This window comes from Drosophila simulans, chromosome 2R (assembly GCF_016746395.2).
Source record: "Drosophila simulans strain w501 chromosome 2R, Prin_Dsim_3.1, whole genome shotgun sequence".
NCBI classification, from domain to species: Eukaryota; Metazoa; Arthropoda; class Insecta; order Diptera; family Drosophilidae; genus Drosophila; species Drosophila simulans.
The window spans coordinates 1632125-1644236 of NC_052521.2; the positions used below are offsets into that span (position 1 = coordinate 1632125).

At 39.0% G+C, this 12112-nt stretch overlaps 1 long non-coding RNA gene across 6 annotated transcripts; it reads left to right on the forward strand.

Annotated features, from left to right (window-relative positions):
* The first annotated feature begins 702 nt into the window (after positions 1-702).
* Positions 703-4490, forward strand: LOC27206798. 6 transcript variants are annotated; one of them, XR_006541574.1, is made up of 5 exons: positions 703-846; positions 906-1263; positions 1318-3035; positions 3092-3527; positions 4277-4490. It is a non-coding gene; the product is annotated as an uncharacterized LOC27206798 (long non-coding RNA). The 6 variants fall into 6 exon arrangements; XR_001600139.3 differs by lacking the exon at positions 703-846 and having other exon boundaries at positions 1127-1263; positions 1318-2662; positions 2732-3035; XR_005543621.2 differs by lacking the exon at positions 703-846 and having other exon boundaries at positions 1127-1263; positions 1318-2246; positions 2297-3035.
* The last annotated feature ends 7622 nt before the right edge of the window (positions 4491-12112 follow it).

Consider the following 12112-nt stretch of genomic DNA (forward strand, 5'->3'; position numbering starts at 1 on the left):
ACAGATTATTATAAAGCCTTTGACAAAGTTTGTCTTTTTGCTTTGCAGGCCAAACTTTCGAAGCTTGGTATTCACTCTTCCTTTTTTTTGCTCTCGAGTCCCACGGCCACACCTTCGCGAGAAGATAATAACAAAGAAAAGTATAATAAATATATATATATGGGTAAGATCTTATTATGTATTAAAAAAGTTAGAATTGATTGCTTTAAGACCGTCAGAGAGTCAAAATTACAGATAATAAGATAAGGTCTATTAAAGTCAGCACAGAGTACTCTGTACGGGCTATGCAACTTATAGTTAGATCTACAATGATTTAAGATTAGGGATTTGTAGTATCTAGTTAAACTACTTGGAACAGAGAAGTTTAGCCGACTAATCAAGTCGGGACTATCAACTTCATCACGAAGAAGCATCGTCATACTAAGGAAGGTAAATTAATTAAAGATAATCTAATTAGGTAATATTAAGTCGGCAATTAAGGTACCGCAAGGCAAACAGTAAGAAGTTGTTTTGGACAGATTCAATGCGGTCCGAGTGAACTACGTATTGTGTTCTCCGAAAAGGTGATCCATACGCAAGAATCGGACGGACTAAAAAAAGATTTCAAAAGTATGGGCTTGTCAGGTTTGGTTGTGAATAAAAATAAAAAAACATCAAAACATTTTTCAAAAGTGTGTGCGTGACAGTTTTGATCGGTTAGTGGGCGTTAGAGTAGGCGTGTCAAAAAGTTTTTTGGCAAATCGATGGAAATTTATAATACTAATAAAAATATGAAAAAATATCGAAACATGTTTCAAATGTGTTTGTGTGGCAGTTCTGAGTGTTAGAGTGAACATGACACCATAGGTCAAACTTGCGCTGCGCCTATGTGTCCAGAATCTGTATGATTAATCTTAACCGTTTAGCTCTTATAGTTCCTTAGATCTCGGAGTTCATACCTCGGTCGGACAGACAGACGGACAGGGTCGGATCGCCGAGGCGAGATGCGGGTGAATGAGGTGCTTGTCCACAATAAAGACGACAAACCTCTCACCAGATAAGCGGCATGCGGCAAGTTTCGAGGAAGGTGCAAAAGGCGTGGGACCGCTTCAGGATCAGATGATCGAAAAGCGTAGGGTAGGTAACACAGTTGGGCACGGAAGCCAGTGTCATCGTGGTCGGGAAGTAATGCAGGAAGCTCGTAGAAGCAGTAGGTGCTCCGGTTCGGCGAATATCGGTTCGTTATTGGAAGCTTGGATTGTCCTGTAGAATTTGGAGGGATAAGTAGGACAATATCTTTTTACATTTGCCCTTACCTGGAACAAGCTGCCTACTTAGGAATCGATTTTTGGCGAAAGGGAAGCCTTATAGATTGTCTGGAGTGTCTAACGTGACATGCTGTTCCATTGAGCTATTCGAAGAAGCCCGAGTCTTCAACGATCGACCCTATCCCATGTATCCAGTGAAGCAAAATGTCGTTAAGGATAAAGTTGACAAGATGCAATCGCACGACAGTGTTGTCCAAACCAGGGAAGGTCAGGTTTTGTCTTGATGCCCGCTAGCTGAATGCTTTGACGGTGAAAGTATCCTCTCTATGATAAACCAGACGCACAATATCTCCAGTGTGGATCGCAAGTTTGCGTTCTGTCAAATCGAATGTTACGACATGGAATAGGAGACCGATGTGTAAGTTCCGTATGATGCCATTCGGAGCTGAGATCCAACTTTTTTGTGTATCTGGATGAGCTTCTCGTTCTCCTGCCTCCCTATTTCCAGACGCACTTGAAGTACCTCTTTCGCGTAGCCCAGAGCCTGAATCTAGCTGGGCTAACAATCAGCCTAAAAATCCGAGTTTTGCTTAAAAGCATTAACTTAAGCTCGGGTTTATAGTTGGGGCGGATTACTGCTAACGAAACCCGTGCGAGTGTCGGCCATTCAGAGGATACGAAATCCGAGATGGTAGCGGGATGGTACCATTTTAGCATGGAATATCACAAGGGAAGCGAGAACATTGTCACCGATAGTGACACGAAGTCAAGAAAAAAAGAAATATCCTACCGGACCGCAAAGTCCACAACGGGCTTATCTTCAAGCGCAGAGGAAATCCAAGCCTGAGAGAGGAACTGAAAGAAGCGGAAGGGAACCTGTGAATGACCTACAGCCTGGTAGAACGTGCTCACTTAGACCCCACGTTTGCCCATGGTGGAATGGCAAAGAAAGTGTAGATACTGGGACGACACTTTTATTGGACAGGTATGACCATCCAGGTGAGGGATTTCGTTTTTTTTTTCTCATTTTTTGAGGAGATGGTAGATAGGTTCGGAGTCCAACACATCAAGACGGCGATACACTCACCCCAAAGCAACGCAGCGATGAGGGTAAATCGAAATGTGCTGGCGATGTAGAGCTTTTTGGACAAGGATCACAGAGAGTGGGATACGCATCTGTCGAGGATCGAGGTGGCCATACGAAATACTGTCAGCCTCAGGATAAGCAACGTTCTTCACTGTATTCGGCCACCGCTAGCTAGATAGCAAGACTAAGGTCTCTGCGCGACCATAAAAATAAAGGGATGCAGGCGAAGGATAAGATCCGGGTCATCCACGCCAAAGGCAGCGGAAGTTCTCCGGAGGAGCTTTGGGCTGAGTAAATTCACACAAAGACTTCAACGCCAAGTTAGACCGTAAGTTCCTGAAAGCGAGGGCTGTAATGGGCGTTGAGAATAATGCGTACTTACTGGGACACCTTCAAGAACGCATGCTGGGAGTGTATCACGCCAATGACATCCGGATGTGATCGGCAGAACGGAAGAATAAAGTACTCAATGTCAAGGACCCAAAAAAATATAATTCCCGTACAGCGAGGGCCCCACGTAAAGCGCCGTTCGAACTGCCAAAGCTTCATGTAGCGCTTCTCGAAATCTTTGGTTGGTGCTACAGTTGGAGTCGATTATAGGGCCTTATCGATAAGTAGTTTTGGTGGAGCCAAAGGTTCGATCCGGGATTACTCTTAAATCCAAAGCGGGAATACGGCGGGGATCATGAAATGCAAATGCAGTGAGTTTAAAACTTTATTTTCCCGCAAAGATATTTATTTTTACATTTGTCCCAAGAATAATCGGCGAACCAACATATAGGGCCCCGGATAAAGTTGCACTGAAGTCGAATAATCTGAAGCCAATAATCTGCGGCATCACCAGCAGAATACCATCCACATCCCCAGAGCCCCAAGGCACTTTAAACCAAAGATGCTCCAGCGGGACTCGTTCCTGAGAATTTCGGAACCCTGACCCTGGTGAGTACGCAGCGGACAGTGCAGGGGTCTAGCGGACTAGACACAAGGCTGTCGTGCAATGAACATCTTGCGGAAACGAGCAGGAAGGCGGCGATCCATGTTTGAAATACCTACCTTTGAAATACACTCCTTACATGGCTACTTTCCGTACTGACCCTAAGATAAGCAAGCGCAGAAATACTAAGGAAAAGAAAGGCTAAACGAACTTTATCCCATTTCGTTTTGATCTTCGTTTCTCTAAATCGCAACCATGGGTACGTACTGACCCCACGGTAAAAGAAGAAGCCACCCAGCGTGGTTGTTCATACAAATGACTCAACATTTCCACTCCAAGTCGTACAAACTTATTAAGCCAATTCCACAAAACAGTATCAAGCCTCCTTAACCAACATCCTTGCAAAATTCTCATTACAAAGCAATTTCACCCAAGATTAATTATTACTCTTCATTCAACATAAGAGTTACTCATTCAATGCCCCACACGTCATTATCAAAACCAATAGCAGTTTGTTTCGCACTTGTGCTGGCATTATTTTATATGGTCTGTTTACTCTGCCATTATCTTTGGCCAACTTCTTCAGTGGCTTCAACATTTTCAATATTTTCATTTTCGATCTCTACACCGTCTGCAACTGTTTTATCATTCTCAACATTATTATTAAAATCATCACACACATTCAGCTCCTCGGGCTTCTTGAGCACTTGCAATTATCTCAAATCTCTATGTGCATATTTGTAATTTCTTTTATTGGTTAAGGGCTTTAAAATGTACCTATCACCCTACAAAATCTGTAAAATTTCAAAGGCTCTTAAAATTTCGGACTCAACTTGATTTAATGCCTTTCTTCGCTTTCAAGTACCACAAATTCTCCTACTTTGTGCCTAAGTACTTTTACTTTATTTTTATCAACTCGCTCTTCGTCATAAGCTGCAGTGGCTAAAACATTCTTCTTAGCTTGTGTTCTTGAATTTGACAGATCAACATTATTTTCTATTTAACCAGGTGGAAGCAATCCTAATGGTCGTGCTACCTTTCAGAATAACATTTCAGGACTTGCCAACTGCACCTCACCTAACACCAAGACTGCGTTCCAGTTTCAACCGCCGTTAGCATATTTTTTAGTCTGAACAGAATTGACTAAGCTTTGCGCCCGTAAAACACCTTCCCTGGTCATCTATTATTCGGCTTGGTACTCCAAACAACGAAGCGGCCGATTGAACAGCACTTATGCAACTCTCACTGTCTAATTTAAGGCTATGACTAAGATAGACATACTTGGTAAAAGCGTCTACTTGAACAATTACATACTCCTTGTGGTCACTCTTGCCACTTAATTTCCCTGTTATATCGATGTGGATAGTGTGCCAAGGAATATTGACTCGGTCTGCATTTTTCCTGTTGTCATCAAATTTTTTAACATATTTTGACATATTGTGGAACCAATAAAAACCGTAAACTTTATTTAGTGTCTTCTCGCACCCTAAATGAATTATCGACTCATGTGCTTGATTTATCACAGACCACCTGAAGGAAAGCGGCAACACTGGTAGACAGCGTGTTCTGCCATTTCTCTGTAGTTTTCGCAATATCTTCAGCAAGAGAAAAATCCGTGAAGAGGAATCACAAAGGACTCCTTCCATATATGAGGAAATTGTGAAGATTCCAAAGATAAGGTAAACAGTTTCAGTAGAGGCTTGCACAAGGCTTCCGCACAGAATCTGAGCACACAGCCAGGGATTCCATCGGGACCTGGCGAATAGACCGGCTTAACACGCTGAAGATCGTTAAGCAGTGAGCTTTCGTTTATAGTGGGGCAAAATATTAGATTCGACTTAGATACCGCATAAGAGTATGGCTGTTCGTTGTAACCGTAACCGTAGTGTTTTCAAAAAATAGCGAGAAAGGGTGAGAACTTGTTTTTCGCTTAGTGCTAACAAAATTATAAAACTGTTTCGGATCCTGTGCAAACTGGAACTTACAACGGCTTAAATAATTTTTGTAGCACTGAGCATTAAGCACGTTAAAGTTTAACCGAGCGCTTAAATATTTACAAAGGATGGACTGAGAACCGGTATTTTTAAATTTCATATAGAGTCTGGACTTTACATTTCTTAGGTGTGTCAACTCTTTATTAAACCAAGGAGGTTTAGAGATTGACGGATAGTACATCGGAACACAAGAGTCAAAAAATGATTTAATTGCGGTATAAAACATATTAACCGCATCCGCCATTATGTTGCAGGAGTAAAGATCGGACCAATTAAAGCCAGTTATATAATTGTTTAGACTCCGAAAATTTGCCTTGCGAAAACAGGGAATTCGCTTTGTTGACTTCTCTGAATATACTTTTAATACCGTACCTATGTCGATTGCCACCTCGAAAGTAGGATGATATGGATCTTCAGGTTGAATAAGAGGTACTACCCTGGACAGAAACACACTTTCAGGACTTGTTACAAAACATAGATCCAAAAGTCGACCAAGAGAATTTGGAATATAATTAACTTGCGACAGCGATAAGTCGAGCAAGCCGTCAATAAAGTCATGTTGCGCTAAAGGGAGAAGGATATTCGATTGTTTTTCTGGGGACCACATTGTGCCAGGTATATTAAAATCACCTAGAACTACCAATTGGTCCCTGTCAGAAAGATTATTCAAGATGGACTGGATAGCGGACAGATGATTCTGATATTCTGAGAATTTAGAAGATGGCGGAATATACGAGCACGTAAGATAAACTGATCTGTCGGAAAATGACAGCTTTACGCATAAGAATTCAGAGTTACTGGACTCGTCGAAAAGTAACTCCTCCGACGCGAGGGAAGATCTAACCGCAATTAAGACTCCACCTCCCCGTCTGGATGGACGGTCATACCTATATATAGTGTACATACCTGGGAAGACTTCGGAGTTAAGTATCTCCGGCTTTAACCAAGTCTCTGTGAGCAAAAAAAAAAAAAAATATAAAAATACATTTTGCTCATTCAGATTATTTTCATCATTCAATTCGGTTAGCCCCAGTTGGTCTCGCAGTGCAGTGAATGTGGAAGTTGATAGTGGCTTTGTCATAATATCAGTCAATTATAAATCTGTAGAAAGATACTTAACACAAATTAGTTTGTTTTCAATTTGTTCTCTGGTAAAATGATATTTGATATAGATAATAGAATTCATCTTAAAGCACTTATCAAACAGCTTATGTATGGGAAGCATAAACAATAAATAAACAACGGGTAGTTTCGTGATAGGCGGCAAAATATGAAATTTCTTGATCATTCCTTTATGGTTCAGGGGGGGCTTATTTCGTCAACATATAAGATCCTAAAATTTGTAGTGCACTTTCAAACATCTTAAAGCAGCATCTCGCAGCTTGTTTTAGACCATAAATGGCTTTATTAAGTTTACATACTTTATTTCCATTATACTGGATTAAACCTTTTGGAATCTTCATATAAATTTCATCTTTTAGTGCTCTATTTAAAAAAGCTGTTTCAACATCTATCTGATGGATCAGTAAATTATATTGATTTAAAAAAGCTAAAAGATATCTAAAACTAGAAGTTCGTTTTGTTATATTTTTAATTCTCTCACTGCGTCTGATTTGTTCTTAATTTTTATTTTCTTTTATTTTATCACCAGTTTCAGCTACTGGATTGGTATTCTCGAGACAAGTGGAATTTTCATTTAGATTTTCATCAGACTTCGAATCCGAAGATTCACAATTTTTCGGCAATTCGACTCTTCATTCTCTTCAATTCAATCATTCTCTCTTCAATTAGAGAATCACTATATTGGTTAAAAACATCATGTTTTCCACAGAGTCATTTTTATTTGAAGTTACAGATGCCTATGTTTATTTCATCCACCACTACATCTCTAGATGTCATTAATTTTCTCGAGCTCTCATGCCTTATAGCCAAGCCTTACAGCCATTTGGCTCATATCCGACAAGTTTAGTTTTGATAGATTTCTCGAAAAATTTTCGCTTTCGCACTTTATTTAGTGCATATGCTGTCGAGCCAAATATCTTTATCTATTTCAATACTGGCTTCTTTTTATGCCACATCTCAAATGGTGATTTTCTTTTATTTTCTTAAAGCTCTACTTGGGGACCCGTTAATGAAATATTTATGTTGCTGTCAAAACAGCTTCAGCCCAAAAACTTTTATTAAGTTAAGTACAGTTAATCAAAGAGCAAGCTTTTTCAGTGATTGTTCTAATAATCCGCTCTGCGGATGTTGTGAGGCATGAGGAACCGTTAAATGATATCGGTTCAATATTTTCTTTATTTTTGTGTTTTTTAAATTTTAGTCTAGATTGCTTTCCGTTAATACACGCCTCGCATAATTTACTACTATTTTCTTGTACGTTTTTTATCAGTTCACTATTTTCAAACAAGCCATCTCGTTTAATTTCAAAGAATTTGCTAATTTCACCATAAATGCAAATGCGCATTTTTGCTGCGTTGCTACCTTCTGAGTCTGTCTTTCTCTAACTTCTACATTCATCAGAAACGCACGTTCTGGCTGTGTTTCTGTCGCCATCTGCGCGTGTCTCTCTCTAAAATAATTTCCATCGGTAATATTCTGGTTTCCTGCATTTTTAATAGAAAGCAATCGTTCTTTATATGACCCAATTTCTTGGAATGAAAACATTTTCGTTTGGACTTATTCTTAAAAGGTTTCTTAATAAATTTCATGACTTTGTTTTTGCATGTATTTTCCCTAGACTCTGGATTGCCTATAGTTTGCAATTGTTAATTCTTTTTTTTAACTTTATTTCATGATCGAGTAGCCGTGTCTTAACAAATTCTTATGTCAAATTGCTCTCAGTAAAAGATTCGATAGCTGCTATTACTCCTTCATAGTTAGTCGAAAGTATATAAAGTAGGTGAGTAATTTTGTCCATTTCGTTCAACTTGGATCCAGACGCAACTAACTCAGTTATCAAACCATCAAATAAATCAAAATGTTTTACTAGCGGAGTCTCACCTTTTAATTTTAAAGAGAATAATTGCTTGCGTAGTGACAGTTGATATGCCACGCTTTTACGCTCATAAATATTATCCAATTTTTAAAAAGTCTGCTTTGCCGTATTTTCATTGTTGGAAAAACTAAGAAAAGAATCACTCAAAAATTCTATTATGATCCCCTTTGCATTTCTTTCTGCCGGTTTCACTTCCTCGCTTGCTCCTGTTTGTTCTTTATCAATTGCATTTAATAAATCGTTTTCCTCTAACAGTGCCCTTACTCTGAACTTCCAAATTGAATTTTTTTCACCGTTAAACGGTTTTATATTCCTCTTTTTTATCCATGACTTTTTTTGTTTTAATTTTAACTACGCGTCGTCGCGATGATTAAACTAACTGTTCTTGTTTTTCTTCTTTGTTTCTGAATTTGCCTTGCGCTTCTTAGAATCAGTTTTTCATTACTGTACTGCTTTTACACTTAAATACAACCAAAAGTTTTTTGTGGATATTTATATATATTATATATATTATATATTATATTATATTATATATGCATGTTCAATAAATATGTGGGGGTATAAATATTGATTGTTTCTTGGAGTGTAAATATTTCGCATAAACTTTAATTATTTTATCATTTTATGTTTTTCGTCTGTGCATGCATTGTGGTTGTTTCTCTTCGCCGTTACAGTACCGTCGGAGCGGGGCGACAGCGATACGTCACCTGTTTGGCGGGACGACGATGCGTCGCGACGTTGTTGCCGAGTTTGGTTTCAGGTAATTGGGGGACAAGAAAAACGAGTAGATCATTGTGCTTGAGTTTTTGCCTTGAAAATACTTGGAAACGCGCTACGCTCTAATGGAAGACGAGCATACTTCGACATCAGAAGTGTGATCGGGCCCTGTACCCTTAACATCAGATGATCCATGGCGTACCATCATGGAATTTAAAAATAAAAATGTAATCGAACTTGGGCCATACAAACAGCGGCATCTGATGCAGGCCAAAGTAAAGCGGTGCAACTACCCATTGTGCAAATAACGAAGCTGATGGCAGCAAAACATTCATCTGAGAAAAGGGAGTGGAGCAGTGCAGTGTTGCAGTACCTAGTGGATTTATGACCCATTAAGGCCAAATTTTAGTAATCGCCTTTGATTCTGGAGCGGAATGCTCGCTGCTGAAAGAAAAGCTAAGTACTAAATTTTCTGGTATAAGATTTAATAATATTGTTATGTTAAAAGCCAGTAATGGAATATGTAGCACAGTGCAAAAATTAAGTAACGTAAAAATTTATGATTATTGCATTAAAACTTTGTTTTGTCATTGGCCGCGAAATACTAAATCAGTGTTTTGACATTGTCATTTCTTCAAGCGAATTTAAAATTTTAAAAACCAAACCATTAATTTATGCACCGCCAGTGAGTCAGCCGATATTAATTCTGAACTTTATGAACAGGATAAAATAAAACTACATTCATTGTTGTCAAAGTATTCAAATTCTATTATAGAGGGTATCCAATTTACTAAAGTTAAAGATGGCGAAATGAAAATAAGATTAATTGATCCAAGAAAGACAGTTCAGAGAAGGCCATATCGATTAAGCCCATGTGAGCAAGATTTAGATCGAGAAAGAAATTGACGAGTTTCTGAAATGTAATATAATTAGACCAACCTGTTCACCTTATGCAAGCCCTATATTGCTGGTAAAAAAAAAAGGTTCGGATAGACTTTGTGTTGGCTATAGAAAGTTGAATTCAAACACAGTCGCTGATAAATAGCTGCTGCCACTTATACAAAATTAAATAAATAGACTTCGGGGAGTTTATTATTTTACATGTTTAGATATGTTTATTACGTGCTCCTATATTCCGTCATCTTCTGAATACCCAGAATATCAGAATCATCTGTCCGCTATCCAGTCCATCTTGAATAATCTTTCTGACAGGGACCAATTGGTAGTTCCAGGTGATATTAATATGGCACCTGGCACAATGTGGCCCCCAGAAAAACAATCGAATATCCTTCTCCCTTTGCGCAACATGACTTTATTGACGCCTTGCTCGGCTCGACTTATCGCTGTCGCAAGTTAATTATATTCCAAATTCTCTTGGTCGACTTTTGGATCTATGTTTTGTAACAAGTCCTGAAAGTGTGTTTCTGTCCAGGGTAGTACCTCTTATTCAACCTGAAGATCCATATCATCCTACTTTCGAGGTGGCAATCGACATAGGTACGGTATTAAAAGTATATTCAGAGAAGTCAACAAAGCGAATTCCCTGTTTTCGCAAGGCAAATTTTCGGAGGCTAAACAATTATATAGCTGGCTTTAATTGGTCCGATCTTTACACCTGCAACATAATGACGGATGCGATTAATATGTTTTATACCGCAATTAAATCATTTTTTGACTCTTGTGTTCCGATGTACTATCAGTCAATCTCTAAACCTCCTTGGTTTAATAAAGAGTTGACACATCTAAGAAATGTTAAGTCCAGACCTTACACATAATTTTAAAAATCCGGTTTCCATCCTCTCTAAATATGTAAGCGCTCGGTTAAACTTTACCGTGCTTAATGCTCAGTGCTACAGGAATTATTTAAACCGTTATAAGTTCCAGTTCGCACAGTTTCCTCATATATGGCAGGAGTCCTTTGTGATTCCTCTTCATAAAAAAGGTAGCAAACTGGATGCAAGCAATTACAGAGGAATCTCTAAATTGTCGGCTATCCCAAAACCTTTTGAAAATGTTATCACTCCTCATTTGCAGCACCTTTGTAGATCAATCATATTACCGTGTCAGCACGGTTTTATATAACGCAGATCAACAACCACTAACCTCTTGGAGCTAACTTCTTTCGTAATACAGGGTTTCAAAAATAATCTTCAAGCAGATGTGATCTACCCTAACACTGTTGACTCTGTTAATCATTACCTTCTAGTAAGGCAACTTTATCTATTAGGTTTCCCTGATGATCTTCTAAATTGGATTTCAAGCTATCTGAATGTCAGGACGCAAAAAGTCCTCTTTAAAAATTCTCTATCTTGTATTCTCCGAGTCACATCCGGGGTCCCACAAGGGTGCCACTAAAGACACTAGAATAACAAGATGCGTAACGCCATACGAATTTTTGGCACACGATACTTGCCACAAGAGAACTAAGCACACAGATATCAAGAATCATTTTACCAGAGAACAAATTGAAAACAAACTAATTTGTGTTAAGTATCTTTCTACAGATTATAATTGACTGATATTATGACAAAGCCACTATCAACTTCCACATTCACTGCACTGCGAGACCAACTGGGGCTAACCGAATTGAATGATGAAAATAATCTGAATGAGCAAAATGAATTTTTATATGAAGTTTGAATCTTTTATATATATATATATATATAACCATAATCAAATCAAAACAATTACTAGTCATTTGTTTATCTATGTTTATCTAACTGAAACTTGAATGATGAAAATAATCTGAATGAGCATAATAATTTTTAAATGAAGTTTAAATCTTTTATAAATATAAGTTAACGACCTGTTCTCGTCAAGAGCCAACGACCGCCCTAGCCAAGACCCGCTGGCGCCCCCACCCTTGCGTGTGAGATCGCAACTTCAGCACAAGCACCGGAAGCAGCTACGGCGATAATGTGCAGCGTCAGGTTCCTTACGCCGGCGCGTTGACGGCAAGCTGATGCGACGTAACATTGTTGAGCTATCATGTGCAACGTCAGCACGCAGGCACATTGTCGACGAGCTTGCGCAACAGAATTTCTGACTTACGCAGCGTAAGCACCCTTGTGCCCACGAGCAGCTGAAGTGGGACTTCAAGCCGGACGGTTTGGGCAGAGTCGATTCGCCGATCAA